We start from the raw sequence: 18,553 nt of genomic DNA on the forward strand, positions 1-18,553 counted from the left end.
CCACTTTTGCAAAACCAGACTTTGGAAAATGCTTGTTAGAAGGAAAGAGTGTTTGTTGGTTTTAGTCTCTTAAAGGAATTTAATCGCCCAGCTTAATAAACCTGAGCAGTTTAGGCTACTTGATGTAAAATAGCTCTCTACCTCCAAACTGTTTCAAATGAAATTATAGGTTAAGTAGTATGAAATCGCACTACATTTTTCTAAGGGGGAAAAAAAAAGCAATTGAAGACACACTGAGCCTTAAAGAAAAATAAAACAGAGAATTGTTTCCACAGCAGTTTGTTGTTTGAATAATAAACGAAGCACGAAATCTTGGAAATAAGGCACTAGTGTGAGAAATACAAGGCGACAGCAGCCTGGTCAGCGGCCGTATGACACTGTCGCTATCTCTGCCATGTCTGCAGGTGGCTGCTAACAAACTCATTTTAACCAAATGCAAGATTTATTTTCCTGAGGTTTTAGTGCCTAAATCTAACCAAACTGTGAATGTTTAGGTCAAAAAGTCATCATATATAATAAATGTGAAAAAGTTGCCAGTCAGCTTTACTTTGAAAATCTAACAGGATGTTGCATATTTAGGCTAACTTGACGGTGGAGCCCTGTTCGTGAATAAATGATGCGAGAGAGGTAAGAAGGGCATCAGAGTTTGAAGCTGAAGTTTAAAGTTTAGGGTCACTGATCAAGCTGCTGTATTTGTAATTTGGAGTGAGAAGGATAAGACAAAAATAAATACATGAATAAATAAATAAAATTATCCGAACTCATTGGCTTATTAGCACAATTATTTAGTGAATGAGTTCTTCCATAAGCCAGCGTTCTGCCTTCAATCCAAATGATTTGGACCCAGTATGAAGCATATTGCTGTGAAATGTCAAACCTATGTGTCTGTTTTCTCCGTCTTCCTTCTTTTTCACTCTCTCCATTTCTCCCTCTCTACTTCGGTGTTAATTTCCTCGTTGCTTCACTTGACTGATGATTGAACGCCACCGGGTGTTCAGAGCAAATTTCACACGTGGTCGGGACCAGGTAACCAACTGGAAAATCCCTCCTCAATTTTCACCTCCAGTCCATTTCCTCTTCCTCCTCGTATTCCTACCCTCCAATCTCTCACACTTCTTCTTCTTTATGTACTGTTTTCCCTCCCTCTTCAGCATCATTTAGTCCTGTTCTTAGTTTATTTCTGTGCACACGTATGAACTCGTGACCTTCTGTATGCCTGCTAATACAGATGCCAGCGTATTTTTTTTGTCTGTATTACACTCCATCTTCCATCTACTGCCTTTTATCACACTCTCTCTGCTATAAAGGGCATGCACAAACTGATATTCATTTTAATAATCTAAACCGTTTCATCATGTTCTGCTGCTGCTATCTCAAAGCCTTGTGCATTTATTCATTTATTAATTTCTGCAGTGAGTTGTAGATGTTTATAAAGCTCATATTTCCTCTCTTATCTATTATTCTGCTGTTTTTTTTTTTTTTATTTTCTACTTATCTCTGTTGCTGCTTTTCCCTGCAGGGATCAATAAAGTTTTCATCTCGTGTTTGTGCATCCTCTCATCTCCTTCTTTGCCTCTTCCCCTATTTCTCTTTTTAACCTTTAATCAGATGGTCCAGCCTCTATCTTTTTCCACTCGTTTTCTGTTCTCCTCCTCTAAGTAGCTCCTTCCTTTTGTCCTTTGATTTTTTTATTATTTATTTCATCGAGTTTTAGATTTGCACCTTCCCTTCCTCTCATCATCTGGCTCTCGCCATTTCTCCCGTCATCCCGTTTCCTGTCTCTCATTACTTCTTCCTGCCTCATCTCCTCTCCACTCCTTTCTTCTCTCTCAGTTCCCTCCCTCTACTCGCAATTTCATCCTGCTTTCCTCCCCTGACCCAATCTCTTCACCTTCTCCATCATCCTTCACTTCATCTCTCCTAATTTCACCTCTTGGACAGAACAGGAGTGCTGTAGCCATGTAACAAATCTCCACTGAACCCCCCTCAGTCTGAGTTGCTGGTCTAATGAGCTCAGATCAGCGATGACAGCCTGAAGCCACTCTGCTGCCATTTCACTGACACTCAATGACAGCTATTAAAGTGACGTGTGGGAGAGGGTGTGTGTTTGTGTGTGTGTGTGTGTGTGTGTGTGTGTGTGTGTGTGTGTGATGCAGATGCCCATGTGTAACTATTTGAGCTTAAAGCGGCTTCGTACAAAAGTATTAATCACATTAAAAAAAACAAACAATATGCATATTAGCAAATGCTTCAGAAATGATGTTCAGCCTCAAAGACAGACATTACAGACAGAGACTGCGCATTAAACATCGATTCCATCTGCTCCTGCTCTCTGCAATCACAGATATGTTTCAGTTCAGTCGACTTCACATTACAGTTGTTTTCATCTGCATGTTTTTTTTCTGTTTTGCTGTCAGAAAATAGTATTTGATTGCAGCTCAGTCAAATCATTATTTTACTATCACAACAATAAATAGCTACTATTACAGGCCTGAGGTATACAACTTTCCATGTTCCAAGGATGTTGCAGTTTACATGCATGCCTGTTCAGGCTCATATAGTAGATGTAGTACAGACTTGAATTTAACAAAAGGTGTAAGTCATTCTTTGGTAACAAATATGAAATATGGTCGCAATGTCCCCTTCTGCTCTGAATAATGGAGAGAAAACATTATGTCACAGTGAAGGTGACCTTTTGAATATAAAATGTCATCACTTCATCATTTTATCCCCTTAGATATTTGTGTGAAACTTTGTCATACTTAGCATATGAACTCCTACATTATAGCCAAAAAAACGTTTTGTGAGGTCAAAGTGACTTTTGACCTTTAACCACCAAACCAAGTTGGGTTCAAGTGGACTCAAACGTACCAAATTTAAAGAAATTTCCTTAACTTGTTCCTGAGATAGCTTCATGAGGTTGGTACAGATAACCTGAAAACACAATGTCTCCCAGCAACGGCTGTCAGCAGAGCAGAGGCATAAAAGTACAGGTTATCTCCAAGTACAGCCTCGCAGCATCTTTTTCCCGCATCTAAACGAGTGGGTGAATTTATGTCTTTAAAGCACAAAAAAATGGCAAAATAAATTAAGCTGAAAAATAGGTTTAAGACAAAAAGAATATCCATTTGCTGTGACAGTGGCTTGATACTGTAAATAACAATAAAAAAAAAAATCCAAAAACACGTGATGGTGAAAAAAACATTTTCTTCAAAACTATATAAGGAGGCATTCAAGGTGAAGCTTAAAAAATATTGTTTCCAAAATGATTTGTAACGCTGTAATGACACAAAGGCATGGACTTACATAACAGCTTTCCGAAAGGTTTCTAATTAAGTCTTGTTGCATAAGTCTAAAAAGTCACAGTTCAGCGGTAGCCTTTAGCAGGGTTTGAACTTATGACATATGAGTTAAACACTGCAACATTCGCACGGATTTCCAACCAGACCTAACTCAAAACTCAGTACAAGCAGGTGACACCACTGACACATAACGAATATAGCTTGTCTAAATAGGGAAAGACTTGCAAGGAAATGTATGGAAAATCTGCATGAAGGTTCATCCCCTGGTCTACCAAAGAGATACAAAACTCCATATGTGATATGTTAATAGCCTAATCTCTTTCTTTTTACCATCTTTGCCAGAGTTGCTGATTCAGAGTTGAATCTTTAACAGTATACAAGAAAGATTCTTTGTTCAAAACTGTCCATCTGCAGATCACGACTGAACCTTCAAATGAATCAAATGACTATTCATGATGTGAAACGCTGATGACCCCAGAGACACTGCAGATCACTTTGACCTCTTTTAGCTTATTGCTTTGATTTTCAAGCCCCCAAACACTGTTCTCATGAACATTTATTCCAGCTGTATGAGACAGCATTTTTCATTGAAAAAAACAAACAAACTATAAACCCACCAATACTAAATGACTGGCTGGTGAGCATTATGGAGCATTAGTTGCTAAAGAGTTATGCTTTCCACAGGAATTCATGGAGAATGAAATAGGAAGAAAGGAAAAAGGAGGTAAAAGAAGAGTGAATGCTAGAGTTACTATTCAGATGTTTTTGGAAGCAGAATGAAGATAATGACAATGTGAGCATTTTCTCCCAAAAATTACAACAGTGTTTCTCCCACATTTTGAGGTTTTAGCACAGGAACAGGATTTTTATTTCCACATCTCACTCTCCTGGGATGTCAGTCTAAGTGTGGTGTCACATTTTATGGCTAGATTTCTAAAAGCTAAAGTTCAGGTTCAGGTATTACCATTACCCATTACCCAAACTGAGCGACTGACAAGAAATACTGAGATATATACAAGCAAGGAACACAAAATTGAAGGACTACACTGTGGCAGTTTTCAAACCCACCTCCAGTCAAAGCAGAGACACGTAACCACGGTAACATAATGTATTGAAAAACTGGCTTTAATAAAGTAGAGTCAGCATGTGGAGGCAGCCAGTAGGTGTAGTGATTATCTGAGAGGGCAGTCGGGGGAAAACTAAGGGCCAATCATTTCATCCTGGCTTGTCACCACACAGAACGTAGTGTTATTTTAAAGAGAGGCAGAGAGAGGGGTAGAACAGATAAAGAGAGGGAGTGAGAGAGAGAGAGAGAGAGAGACCATAAGAGCTCACAGGAGACTTATGGCTTAGTCAGTCACCCAGCTAAACACTCCATCAGCCTGTGCTTTAGTCAGTCTCATCCATATCCTCCTTCTATTTCCTATTATCCATCCATCCATCTCTCCACTCGCCACTGTTGTGTGATAAATCCTCACAACATCACAGCGTTTTAGCCATCCCTCCATCCCTTTGTCTGTCCTATTTTAAGCATCTCATCTCACCTCTGCCTGTGACACACACACACACACACACACATCAGGGCTTGTGGAAGGGATTTATTGAAGAGGTGCTTATGACTATTTGAGGGATGTGCTTAGCTTGCAGGTCCGTCCGGCTTCAACCTCTCGCTGGTCTGAGAGAACCAGTCAGCCTGAGAATGTGATGAGTATGTGTGTGTGTGAGGGTGAAAAAGAGAGCAAGATGAGCCAGGGAAAGGGTAGGGGAGGATGAACTTTTCTGACAAAGTGCACTATAAATAGTTTCACATCACAGTTGTACAGTTACCTCATACTGGGAGGTTTACCATGCTCCAGTAATCCAGTGTGCATGACACTGTTGTGTTTCTTTTGGTTTGTTTGGTATTTTTCTTTAACTTTCCTATTCCATTCCAGACATTCACACTTTATACAATTTTTTTGTATGCAATGTGGTAAAGATTATAGTCAGATCATAGTTACAGCATGGTGCTTATATGAGAGATATGAAGGACAAACTGAATGTTAGCTTTGGGCAAAAATTATGAGCCAAAGGATTGTCCCACATGGATATAGTTTCTCAGGATACTGTGCTGGTTTCAACAGTTTGTGACCACCCCCCAATTCACTCTTCATAAAAAGGTAGAAGTCCTGTCTGAATAGGTTTACAGGGTTAAAACCTGTCTCTAGCAAACATGATAAGAACTGCTCTCCAATGAGCATTAAGTACAAGCAGAGACCAGTGCCATGGTAACTGTACCTCCAATATAACCCAACAGCTTTCTTCTAAAGTTACTCTTGATAAATGGCTGGAAATACATTCATGAATAGAACAATTGTTGTGTAGAGGAGGTAAAACCAGTAGACTGAGGTGATAATAACGGACATAATAGAGAATTAGCAAAGGAGCACAATCACGTTGGCTGGAATAAATGGACAACTTGAGGTCAAAATGGTCGTAACATACTGTGGCCATCCACATCCCACTTCACTTACTGAGACAAGAGTAAAACTGAGTATTCAGTCATCAGTGGCAAGAAGTATTGCAGCATACTGAACCTCACAATTCAGCACACACGTACACTATATAGACAAAAGTATTTGGATGCACATTTCAATTATTTAATTCGAGCGTGGTATAGGGCTGTTTTTCAGGGCTGAGCTAGGCCCCTTCATTCCAGTGAAGGGAAATCTTAATGCTTATGCGTAAGAAGACATTTTGGACAATGCTATGCCTCCAATCCCGCAGCAACAGGGCCCCCCTCCACCCCTCTCTTCCCAGAGGAGTGGAAGATGTTATAGATGTAAAAGCGTCTGCATCTATGCATTTAGACTGCAATGTCATTAAAATACCTGCTGGTGTAATGGCCAGGTAGCCCAATACTTTTGTCCATATAGTGTATGTAAAATAAGAACCTTTAGCCTATGAAATACCCCATGTCCATTTGCGTCACTTCTGTTAACCAACATCTTTGCCGTTCTGGTCCAACAAAGCCTTGACCGCTTCTTGGTCAGCATTTTTTAAATTTTCTAATTTTTGAATGTTGTTACAATTGCAGAGCTGGGAAGACTTTACAGACATCCTGTCTTTAAGTGTCAGTACAGCTCCAATATTAAGAAAAGTCAAGACAGACAATGAAAGGACTTTCCAATAAGTGTCTGTCTTCACATAGTTTCCAATTTATTTATTTATTATTTTTTTTAATTTTTACAAGGTTTAGACCAACTCTCTGTTTTCTGACTCCTCCGCTCATGGAAGAGGCTGGCTGACTGTTGTTCAGGCTGTTGACTGGGGAATGTAGCCTGCGTTCTGGCCTGTCAGTCTAGATCAGTGTGCCCTCCGCCACTTTGACTCCACAGAGCCTCCAGCGCTTCACACACACAGCCCACACACACACACACACTCTAGCCTATGCAGCAGTAAGGTATACAAGCACGGAGAGGATGTGTCAACTCACTTTTCCTCCTGTTCTGCTCATCCTCGCCACCTCTTTCTTATCTCCCACCTCTTTCCTGTCCTTGTGCCACAGGCTCACAGTAGAAATGTTTGCACATGCTCAAAGTTGGTAATGAAAACAAGACACCAAAATCAACAATACAAGCAAATGGCTTTGACAGAAGCACTAGACTGGACATCTATCCAGCACATACACAGACACACACATGCCGGCTTTAAAATGTGGTTGCTACATTAACAGGAGCAGCCTCATAACCTCACATGAAGAACGAGTGCATTAAGCGGCAATCTGCCTACACTATATTCAATTCCATCATCTCGACTGAGCAGAATCAATGTGTGGATATTTCCTCTCAGTCACACAGTCGGTCAGTGGGCGTCCATACTAAGTAGGCTGGAGCAGTGAGTACCGTAGACAGGATAAAGTGGAAAGCGACTCGTGTTATCCGCGTGGGTGGTGAAAGAGCCGTGCTTTCCCTTCTCTGTTTGGTTCACCTGGCAGACATTTTGTGCCTGGTTGCCAGGAGGGTCAATGGGAAAGCGGTGGGCTGGCATGAAACTGGCTTTCCTTGCCACCACAGTGGCTCAGCGCAAGATGGATCCCTTCAGGACAGAGGCACAGTGTACCGTGTTCCTCTAGAAAGCTCATACACACTTTCAAGTGTCAACACAATCACACTTAAACTACGGTACACACAAAACTCAGGAGTCTGTGCAGTGTGTTACTTATGTATTACTGAAAAACTCCCCTGTGTTGTTTCTTTAATTTCATCTCTAAAATCACTTAACTTGTCTTTTCCACCTGTGTTACACCCCATGAGAGGTCAAGTCTACATCAAAGACATAATTAGCCAGCTAGTAGGACTCGAAGGCCTAGAAGCTGCTGGGGCCTAATGGTCTGGATTTTGTTTTTGATATTATTTCATGTAACCTTTTGGCTTTAAGGAGTGAAATCTAAATTGCCTGTCAAAAGACTTTGAAGTTTTTTGGTTTTTTTTGTTTTTTTTCCCCAAAATCATCTCTTACGAAGCGCATAGGTATTCCCTTTTGAGTTAGTGAAGTTTGTATGCTCAGGCAATTTGGCTAACAGATGTCAGTCTCATTGCAAGGATGTCACATGCTGATGTGTCATCATGTTCAGCAGCATCTCTCACACACACACACATAACTGTAGCTGGCCTTCCATGTGAAACCAATCTTTTTGTAACCCTAACTTCAAAGTGGCGTTTCATGTTAACCATCTATTACAGAGATTTTGGGGCTTTTTGCATCTGACAGCAACACTAAATGGAATTGGACCAAATATTGCAATTTCGCCCCTTAAAAATGGCAAAATATTGTTTTTGTGGTGATTATTCCCAAAGATCTCAGAATTTACAGCGATGTAACTACAAAAACAATAAAGCAATTTGTGAATTTCTGCGTCTACTAGCTCACATAAATGAAACTATTTGTATTTGAAAAAAAATAAAAAGATTGCACGGGGAAGAGTGAAAGAAAGCATTGGCAGCTATGTCACACAGAAGAACAGTCTATTATTGCTGCTCTTTGTACTTGTTTTCCAGGAACCCTTAGTCCTTTTAATGCCTCCCTGCACATGGATTTATCATATGCAGTCAAACTCCCTGGCAATATAAACTTACACTCTCTCTCTCTCTCTGGCCATGTAACCTTAGCCCTATCAGCCTAACAGCACAGTCTGTTCTTTTCAGTTCCATCCTCAGGTGAGCTTTCAGCTGACACAAATGTGTGAAAAGATTTGAAGCCTTTAAAAGCAACACCCTAAGGGATAGACACACAGACAAGAGACACAAGAAGGGAGACAAAGCCATCATCTGCTTGTTTATTAGTCAGACTGTCTCCCCTCCACACTGATCTTTAGGATGACAAAACCAATTTACATTCAAATGCAAGAGAGAGCCAGTTATCTTAATTCCTACATAAGAATCCAGAGTTAGTTTCCAAACTGGCCCCTAATGGTTTTTGTGGCAAGTCCTTTTTGTTTACAGGGGAATTGTGGATCATGGTGATTATATTTGAAAGGGGATAAAAACAAAAATAAAAAAATAAAAAAAAGGACTCATGTAACCACAGCCAGTGATTCATGGCTTTCAGCATCGCACTATATTTTGTACTCAGTCATCTCAGCATGACAGCCAAATGCTCTCATAACCCAATAACAGGCGCTATGGCAGATGAATTTGGAGACAATAAACTAATCCTAAGCACAACCAAACTGTAAGTCACTCAACAAAACACTGTGTCACCCTGCGCCACAGGCTGCTTTTTGTTTAGCAAACAGTGCATTACGCTTTAACATGCGACCGGATTGTCATGACATTAATTTTCTATGCCATCTCATACAGACGTCACCTGATTGTCTATGAGCCAGACCAGTTGGACAGTTGGTGATTTTTTAAATACATCTGTTTATACTTAAGTTATACTCAACACAGGCTGGACACTGTTAATGTTGACTGTAGAGAGATCTGACGCAAACCGCATTGTGCCACGGTATCAGAAAACTAATCTGCAACTATTCATTATTTAGCGCTGTCATTTTTAAGTCAAAAACAGCCTGATTTCAGTTTCTACAGTTCTGCTTTTCTGTCTGTATGTGATACAAACTGGGATTGGACTTAATGGATGGATTGGAGCCATCTTGGGTTTGGACTTTTTTTTTTCCATTTTTCTGTTATTGATGAATCAAGAAAATGATCTGCACATCAATATTTAAGAGAAAAAGACAAAAGAATTTGTTTGCTGTCAGGATTTATGGTGTTTTTTTGTTTTTTTTCCTGTCTCTCTGTTTTTTGGAACGAGTGTATCTGGTTCTACGTGGGGCGGAGTGGGGCGGACTGGAACTGCCTCCCAATCAACCTCTTACCTGCACACCTGACTCTCATCTGCATTCAATCATCCACCTCCACCATGGATATTTAAAGTCAGTTTCCACCTTTGCCAGATTATGCTGTATACTTTAGCAGTTCACTGGTCTGTCTCTGCCCCGTTGTTGGATTCCTGCTTTTTTTGACTGAGTTTTCTTTCTTTGTTCTGTTCAGGTCCACCCTCCAGTTCCAGCCTGCCCTTAGATTTAGATTTAGGCTTCCCTGTCCTTTGAAATTCTCTTTGCTGTTTTGGATTCTTCATTGTGGACTACGAACTCAAAGACTCTTCACTCACTGGTGCCCGGACCCTGCCAGTTTATCCTTAGTTCTCGTGATTATTTCCCTATTGTTTGCTCGGTATTCCATTCGTAAAATATTCACTAAAAGACTTTACTTCACTGTTGAATTGTGCCCTTCGTCTGCTTATTTAGAATCCTCTTTGGTATCAAATCCTGACACTATGACTTCCTCAGATGTTTGCAAGATGTTTGATGGCTAACCAACAACAAAAACATACGGTTGTCTTAGGTGAATAAATGATTTTTGTTCAAATGAATAATTGCATAGCCATCAATGGACACAGCTCAGAAATCCTCCATGAAACCAAGGCATTCTACATACACTACATGGTCGGTCCATCAACATGTTTATGGCGTTGGCACTTAATTTTGGCTCAGGAAATCAAATTCTGAACAATCATGATGTAATTGATGTAATTCCTGGGGAGACTGAACTTGAGCTTCACTCTCATTGAGCTATCCCTTTCACAGAAAACTAAACTTGGCAACAAAACTGGTTCAGCACAGTGAGACAGAAGATGGCTGAAGTAGGCTATTCTGCTCAGCCATCTCACACACAAACTGCCACTTTAGTTGGATTTCCACATTTGAATTCGCCGTTTGGTTTCCAACATCGTTTCTTTCTTTCTTTGGCCTGCTTTATGGTTTTCTACAAGTAGTGTTTTCTAATTCATTGTAATGTTCAATATGAGCTGATGGTTTGGTAAAAGCTGCATTTACCCAGCAAACCAAAGCAAGAAGGAGAGATTCCCATTACTCTATACAGACCTTTCTGTGTGGATCCATCAGCAGGGAGGGACTGAAGTGAGCGGTTTGAAGTGTAGTCAAATGAATGCTGTGCTGCCATTATTACTCTCAATTTAATGCAAAGTAACATAAAATGTTTTCATCTCCAATTTCTCATTAATGGGTTAAATTTTGTCAAAACAATAATTCAACCAACACCAGCGCTACTAGAACTTTACACACCTTCTGAATGGAACACCAGCTTTCACACTTTTCAAGTCTGGTTTCATTCCCAGGACATAAAATATTTTTCACCATTTTGGCTTGTCCCTTGGCGTGTCATCTGAATTCAGAAAATACCTTTGTGCATCTGGATGAGACACAACGGGCCTTAATGTACCTCCAGTGCAAACACATCCATGTCAATATCAGTCAATCAGAAAAACTGCACTGCATGACGTAGCTCACGACATGAGAAAATCTCAAGAGTGATGGGAGTCGGGGCTGAGTGCTGGATCACACACCTTATCCAGGAGACCAGAGGTTGTGTCCCGTGTGACAACAAACTACACTGATCTTTCTCTAAACCAAGTTTTTGGACTGAACTTAACCAAAGTGCTGTTTCATGTTTAGCATGTTTGATGCAGAAGGACAGGTTTGGCAGTTCTGTTCATTTTGTCAAAACCGAAATAATTTGGTTTAACTTGTGTTCGCCCTGGCTGATTGGTTTTGTCATCCTACAGATCAAGAGAGATTTTTTTTTCATATTCAACCATTTTTCCTATTTCTTATTTCTTTTAAACTTTCAAGTCTTTAGTTTTAGATTTAATCATTGTCTGAATATTATTAACATTGCAATAAAATCATTTTTAATTTGATCTCTTAATCTCTTAGTTGACGAGTCTGCGCTTACCAGGAGGTTCAACAAGTGTAAGACATCATGTTATTTGGTGCAACAGACAAAGCTCTCCCACCATATCCCAGCCTGGACTCCTGTACCACTGAACCGATTCTCAATATGAAGCTGTTTTTCGGCAGCCACCCACCATAAACAAGCTGCCGCTCGGTGTGTTTCTTATCACCTCTGTCTGTCATCACTGATAACACGCAGGTATCAGTGCACCCTGTGGTCTTCTTCATTTGAGCAGGAACAGCTTCCTCCCTGTCTTCCATCTTTGAATTCTTTATTTGGATGGAGCTCTTGTTGGAATCATGATTCCCCTGTTAACATTTTACACGATCGCATCCTGTTTTCCTTCCAAAAATCCTATTTACATTTTTAATTATGAGCATGCAAGTTGTCTGTTTTATTTTCATTCTATGCAGTTAAAACATTCTGATAATTGAAAGAGCAGCATGAGCAGAGCAGTACTGAGTGCTGACAAAAGCCCAGGTGCTGCCAAAAATGTTAATGCACAAGACTATGAAAGGGGTAAAAAGCTGCGGTTTGTTTCTCAGGATTTTGTTCTGCTTTTGGAAGTATTGTTCATTCTCTGCCAACAGTGCAAATCATCCAAATGCAAACAGAAGCTTCTCTTTGGCTTTAATAACCACAAGTGATTTGTGTAAATGGATGAGCTAGGTCAATCTGATCTTTAAATTTTCAGTTAACTAGATACACAAAACCTTAACTTTTCCCTTTTAGGTTTGGCTTTTAGGTCACATGTATGAGATAGTGTGCAGAGAAACTGTTTTCTGCAAAAGGTAAAATTAGTATTTTTTTTCCCTGATCAGAAATGGATTTGTTGTTGTTCCTCAATCCTGTCAAAGTCACTACTCTGCAGTCCATCCAGTGAATATCATCCTGCTACCAAAGTAGAAGCAGGCAGTAAAAACACATTTTCATTAACACGTGAGAGGAGACAAAGTGGAGAACTCAACCACTTTCTTCTTAAAAAATAGATTAGCTGGGTGAAACCACTTGTGCCCGCTCCGTATCCCTGTCAATATCTAATTTGTTTTCTGCTGTCTCAGTAAAGAAATATGCATATTTAAAGTATTGTAATTGTTTCCTCGTTGCTGTGATTCCAGTGCAATTAGATCTTAACAAAATATGGTTTATTCAGCAGTGTTTCTACTATTGATTCCACTTTAGCATTAAAAAACATTGCCACGGATCACACAAGCAACCTTTTCGTTATTAGTCTGCCTCCATCTCTCGACTGAGCTGCTGCCCCATGGGCGAGCAACAGTATACTGTAATACTACAGACACACACACACTACTTTATAAATGAGAAAAAAGAAAGGTAGGCTGTCTTTATCTAAGCTAACGTCTTGTCTTCAGTCTGGATGCTACAAATTTGTACGCTCAGCTGTCTAACTATCCAGCCTGAATACGCTTTGAGGTATATAACTTTGTGCTAGTTATGTCTTCTATATTGAAAGTAAAGAAACTGTTTTAATAAATGACCAGCGTCATTTTCTGAGGAGGAAAATATTCATATTTTGACAAATTGGTTGTTTAAAATGTTGAATCTTGCAGTGATCTCATGTTCACACGCACATTTTCTAACCAAACAGTAGTAAACTTTTTTTAAGTTTGTGATGAAAACAATCAAATCTCATTGTTATCACTAAAAGACGTCAGCTGTTTTCAACACTATGAACTCTTTCAACCAAACACAGGAATTTACAAACGTTAATCCTGAATATTTAAGCGACAATGTGCAAGACTACTGTTCTAATCAACAAATCAAGTCATGCTTGTGTTGTTGGTAGTTGATACTCTGAGGTAAACGGGAAGTGATCCAGCCATCTTTGAGAACGCAGCAACAACAATAAAACCACTTGGAAACGCTGACTGGTAAAAGTTTGTGTTTCCACTTTACATCGCTGTTCCTCACAAGTCAGTTCTCGAGTTTGTGAGGTTCAAAAACATCACGTGATCAAGTGGATGTTCTAACACGATGCTCCAGAAATGGAGTCATACACATGCATATAATTTCCTACTACTTAATATGGTGGAACGCATTTCTGCCATTCAAGGGCAACAGTTTGATGGTAATTTCTGACATTGCATACTCATTAAGGTGATGAACACCTGAACACAGCAGGGAGTTTTTTTTTTCCATAATGCAATGCTGCAAAATATGCATCAAAATACATTGATGGAAACATGGCTAAAGACATCTGAGCAGGAGAGCCAGTTTGTCACTCTGTCATCTAAAGGACAGACCATGTCTTTGAAATAAGACAATAAGTGACTTGGGACACACTGATAGCCAATGCTCAATGTGACTGTGGCTTGTTAAATCACCTCAGGTTTGTAGCTTCATTCTAAACCAATTGGTCCTGTCAATATGGGTGTTGAAGACACAAAATGTAAGAGCTTTGTTAAACTGGGAGAAAGGATGAATTACCAAACCCATGGTATCAACCACTGACAGTACAGTCAGGGTCTCATTGGCATTACATACCATTTCACTAGAGCAGTTTAAACCATAGCTGCAATTTCAATAGCCAACTTCACATAAAGACCCTCTCAAAACAAAACAGGTAACCAGAGAGTGAGATGACCACTCTCTCCAGAAACACTAGGAAAACAGCACGAGTCAACAAGGAACCTATCATTTATGAACTAGCTCCCTCCTATGTACAGAGACGGTAGGTGAGAGGATGTTGGTACAACAGGGCAGCAGTATGTGAAAGGAGAAAAGACGGGGACAGTGATGAGTGGTGAGTGGATGTTTTCCTTGAGGGCTGAGCTATGTAGATCAGGGCCCCTGGGACTGAGTGTGTGAAGTGCTGGAGCCCCCCCCCCTCACTACCCCACCTCCATAAAACAACATCGATGCAGCCTCCACCGCCATGTGATGAGACAATAATGCAGCGAGAATCACAGCGGTGGGTGGGGGTGGCATGGTCAAGGAACTTCATTAAAGGTCACAGGCAGATTGTGTCATCAAATGCCTGAAATTGCACTTGCACCACGTGATCGCATGTCTTTTACTCTCAAATTCATCTTGAACTCAACTTGAAATGCCTTACAGTACAAGCAGGCATTTACCTGCTGTTTTTTTTTTACTCGTGATTCATGTCAATGTGTCATTCTGTCTTCGGACTGCTCTCATACAACCAGTCTCTCTCTTTTGAAAGCATGGAAAACAAGCTGACGTACATTTAAGTGGACACGAAGGTGCTGTGATTACACACACATTTGGTCGTGTGTGTGTATGGAGAGACCTAGAGTTCCCTAGCATCACCCCTGACTGTATTTTGGAAAATCCGACCACATGAGATCACATTAACATTTTGAGCTGCTGTGCTGCCTGACAGTAGCCTCCATGAAGCAAAAAAAAAAAAAAATATACACATGAACACTCAGGCTTGATTAGGATCATCTGCAAGGCGATTTTTATATTTATTTTGAAAGAAAGAGAAAGCCCACGAAGCTGAAGCCACGAGTAACACCTCTGTAACATCTCTCTCTAAGTGAGCTAATCCTCAGCCTATCAAAGCCTGCCCTGGCTTTACCTATAGGTGTGATGGGTGAATGTCATTTAAGACAATATGAGTGAGGGCCATATCGCAGCCCCCAAAGCTCTTTTCTGCTTCATTTTTGCTGTGACAAGTCCTCGGAGCGCACACACAAATACCGCATTCATCCAGTTTTATTTGGTGATGGTGCCCCCGCAGCGGCCGACGGGCGCAACTTTCCTCCTCCTCCTGGATCGGACAGAGGATAGAGAGACTCCATTCACTACACACACACACACACACACACACACACACACACACACATAACGTTCTTCTCAATTCCCCTCCATCCTGACCCCCAGCAATCAGCCTGGGAGGAGCTTTAAGCTCATTTGATTATTTATATAACTCTAATTCCAGGATCACTACCCAAAATGTACGGATTCACATGGTCCATTTAGCTTAAGAATGAATCCAATCGGGTTCTTCCCTCATTCAAGATAATGCTGAGCAGTGACAGTTTAAGATAGAAGATTTAGACGCGCAGTCACAGTCTGCAGGTGGCAAACGACGGACAGACAGACGGATGGTGAATTTGTCACATATTTCTACATCAAGGCAGTATTTCTCAGAACACATTCAGCACTCAGACAGTTCAGTAAACGCTTTATTTTCGAAGCCGGTTATTTTGCGCAGCGTGCCTGATGAGTGCGCAGCTCTGTGCGTCCATGCGCTTGGAACGGAGAGTGAGAGAGAGCCCAAAGTGGCAGACAGAAGCGGAGGAGATGCAGCTCTCTGCTGTGCACGGGGGGGGAGACGTTTCCAACAGCCTCGCCAATGCATAGTTCCCCTCATCAGTAACCCCTTCCACTAAGCAGAAATAACGTCATGTGGAGAGAAAGGCACTCATTATCTCAACATCCACTTGAACTTGTCCTCCACCGATACCACATCATTCTGCCGAGTAAATCATCAACTAAGAAAATCAGCCCGCTGCATCGCAGTTGCTTGTCCCCCCCCCCTCCAGTTAAAGTGTCAAAGCTCACAACAGAATTTCTTGATGTCTAACAGATCGCAGAATTAAAGTGTGAACGTGTATTTACCTTAAAAGGAAGGTTCCCATCCGCTGCCTTTTCCCTCTCAGACAATATTCCTCTGTGCGTTATGTCCTGTTAGGATAAGGTGCATTCCTTACAAAATCCACATAGCGCCCCAAAAAAATCCCGACGCTCAAGCGTTGGAAATAAGCCTGGGAAACGAGGCTGGCGCACTTTTCACTCCAGAAGGTAAAAACTCAGGTTAAATGCGGTCCAAGATTTATATACGCGCGGAAACAATAAGGAAACCCTTTTAGTCCAAAAACAAGTGCGTTGTTAATCCAAAATGTTTTTAATTCACAACTATAATTACAACTGAATTCTCCTAGACAGTAAATACCATTACGCTCCAGGTCTTTTGACGCGCATCAGTCTACATGTTAATGACGTTGAGCTTGGAGAAAAAGAAACAAGAGTGGGATTTTTTTCCCCCCCATCGTCCGCTCCTCACGATTCAGGCTGCGCTTGGCTGATAAAACACCGTCCTCTCTCTCTGCTCTCTCCTCCTCTCCCTCCTCCTCCTCCTCCTCCCCCTCCTCCTCCAGCCCTCAGTCTCTTTCGGCAGCTTTCATGGAGCAGAGACGCGCCTAGCGGCCTTTCAGGGAACTCCACAGCCACGAGTTCACCCCCACCACAGCTTCTTCTTAAAGATACACGACAGCGTGAGACTTTTTAATTCATGTGTGCCTTTCAGGAGAAGTAATGAACCACGCATGATAAATTGTATTGTATCAGAAATGTGAGTTGGGTGTTGCTGTAAATGGTGTAATACAATAAATAAATGAAATAAATAACAGCTGCAGAAAAAAAATGTTCGATTTCACATCTTGCTAGAATTAATTATGACGATTATGAAATAACTGAAACATATTTTTTTAATTATATGGATTATATGGATTGTTTATGGAGTGCTTCCAAATGTGCCTCAAAGGACCCTCTGTGCACAGACCCTTTAGAAAAGGAAACTCAACCATCCTCTCCCCAAAACCTGGAAAAGTTAACCAGAGTCAGATTGGATAGCAATACACTGAATAACAGAACCCATGTGATGAAGATGGATCACAGGATGAATAGACAAAGACTGAACTCAAAACTGGACTAAAATACAAACTAAAGTGACGAGGAGATGAGGCGCAGGTGGAGAAGCACAGGTGAGGGGAGTAAGGTAAGGAAACAGGAGGAGCTGATTGGCTGGGGAAAACACTGGGAACAGGGCAGGGCGAATGAGGCTGATACAGGGCAGGTGTGCAGAAAGAAGCCAGGAGGATAAAGGAAAGAGCCCAAACCCACACCCACAGAGACAGAGGAGCACTGGGAAACACAGGGGAAAAGGGAAAAGCAGAAAAACACAAAGGAAATGACAGAAGAAACAAACATGTGTCTCGTTCAAGTTTCATTTGAATGCATTTTTGTTTGTTAAAGAGCTAAAACTATACAGTATCTGACCAAAAAAAAAAAAACTACTGAAGTCCAAGTAATAGAAAACTGATTGGGAACCAGTTTATTGAATTAAAGGGTAGTCATTGGTTTTATATTTTGACAATTGTCACTTTCTCAAATTCTCCCTCTCAGTTAGAACTGTGTTAATCGAAACAGGAAATTCCTCCACTATCTGGAAATGTCATCAGTGTGCCCCTGGTTTATCCTCCCACTGCTTTTCAGGGTTCATACCTCAACTTGGCTCCATAACGTTACGTATCTTTTCATTGATATGCAGACCATACATAGCCGTGTCTACTCATGAAGCGGAACGACCCCAGTGGCCTGGCATCTCTCATCCTCTGTCTTACTGTTAGAAGTTCTGGATGTCACAAAACTTTTGACAACTAAGTGAAGGCAAGTCTGAAGATGTTTGGTCCAGTAAGCTACTGCTGAATTTTGGGCCCCATACGCTTGACCTTGAATGTTGCATTTTTTTTCTTTTTAACTCTGAATTAGTTCTTGTTGCTCTGCTTAAAGTGGAGCAGATGTGTCTGACTCAACTGTGTAAAACAAGCTATCACTATTATTCTTTTATTTTGCAGCTTTCTCAATCAACCCAAAAAAATCTCTTAGTTAGTCATAATGCAGCGCTCAGGTCTTGGCTCAGTAATAAGAAAATGGACTTTGGATTTTTACTTCACTTTTCTTCAGAGCAGACATATTTGTCCGTGCCATTGCCTGTATAAAATTTGAGCAAGCTTCTCCTTCTGAAATGTAAAACCAGTGCAGAAGTGCCTTAAACCTGCATTACTTCAAAAGGCCAGCAGGGGGTGAAAACACTGGTTTTAAAAAGAAGTGAATTTGTATATAAGATTATAAGAAAATGAGACTCCTTCTCAACTGATTTATCACCTCAGTAAACAATTT

General features: G+C 40.8%; 1 protein-coding gene across 1 annotated transcript in view; it reads right to left on the bottom strand.

Moving 5' to 3' along the window:
* The window catches only part of nlgn1 (neuroligin 1), a 292,093-nt gene extending 274,622 nt beyond the window's left edge, over positions 1 to 17,471 (bottom strand). Inside the window, exon 1 of the mRNA XM_046391164.1 lies at positions 16,211 to 17,471. The gene's annotated coding sequence lies outside the window, so the exon portion shown is untranslated. The remainder of the gene's footprint in view (positions 1 to 16,210) is intronic.
* Between the last annotated feature and the right edge of the window lie 1,082 nt (positions 17,472 to 18,553).

Source organism: Scatophagus argus, chromosome 6, assembly GCF_020382885.2.
Source record: "Scatophagus argus isolate fScaArg1 chromosome 6, fScaArg1.pri, whole genome shotgun sequence".
Taxonomy (NCBI): Eukaryota; Metazoa; Chordata; class Actinopteri; family Scatophagidae; genus Scatophagus; species Scatophagus argus.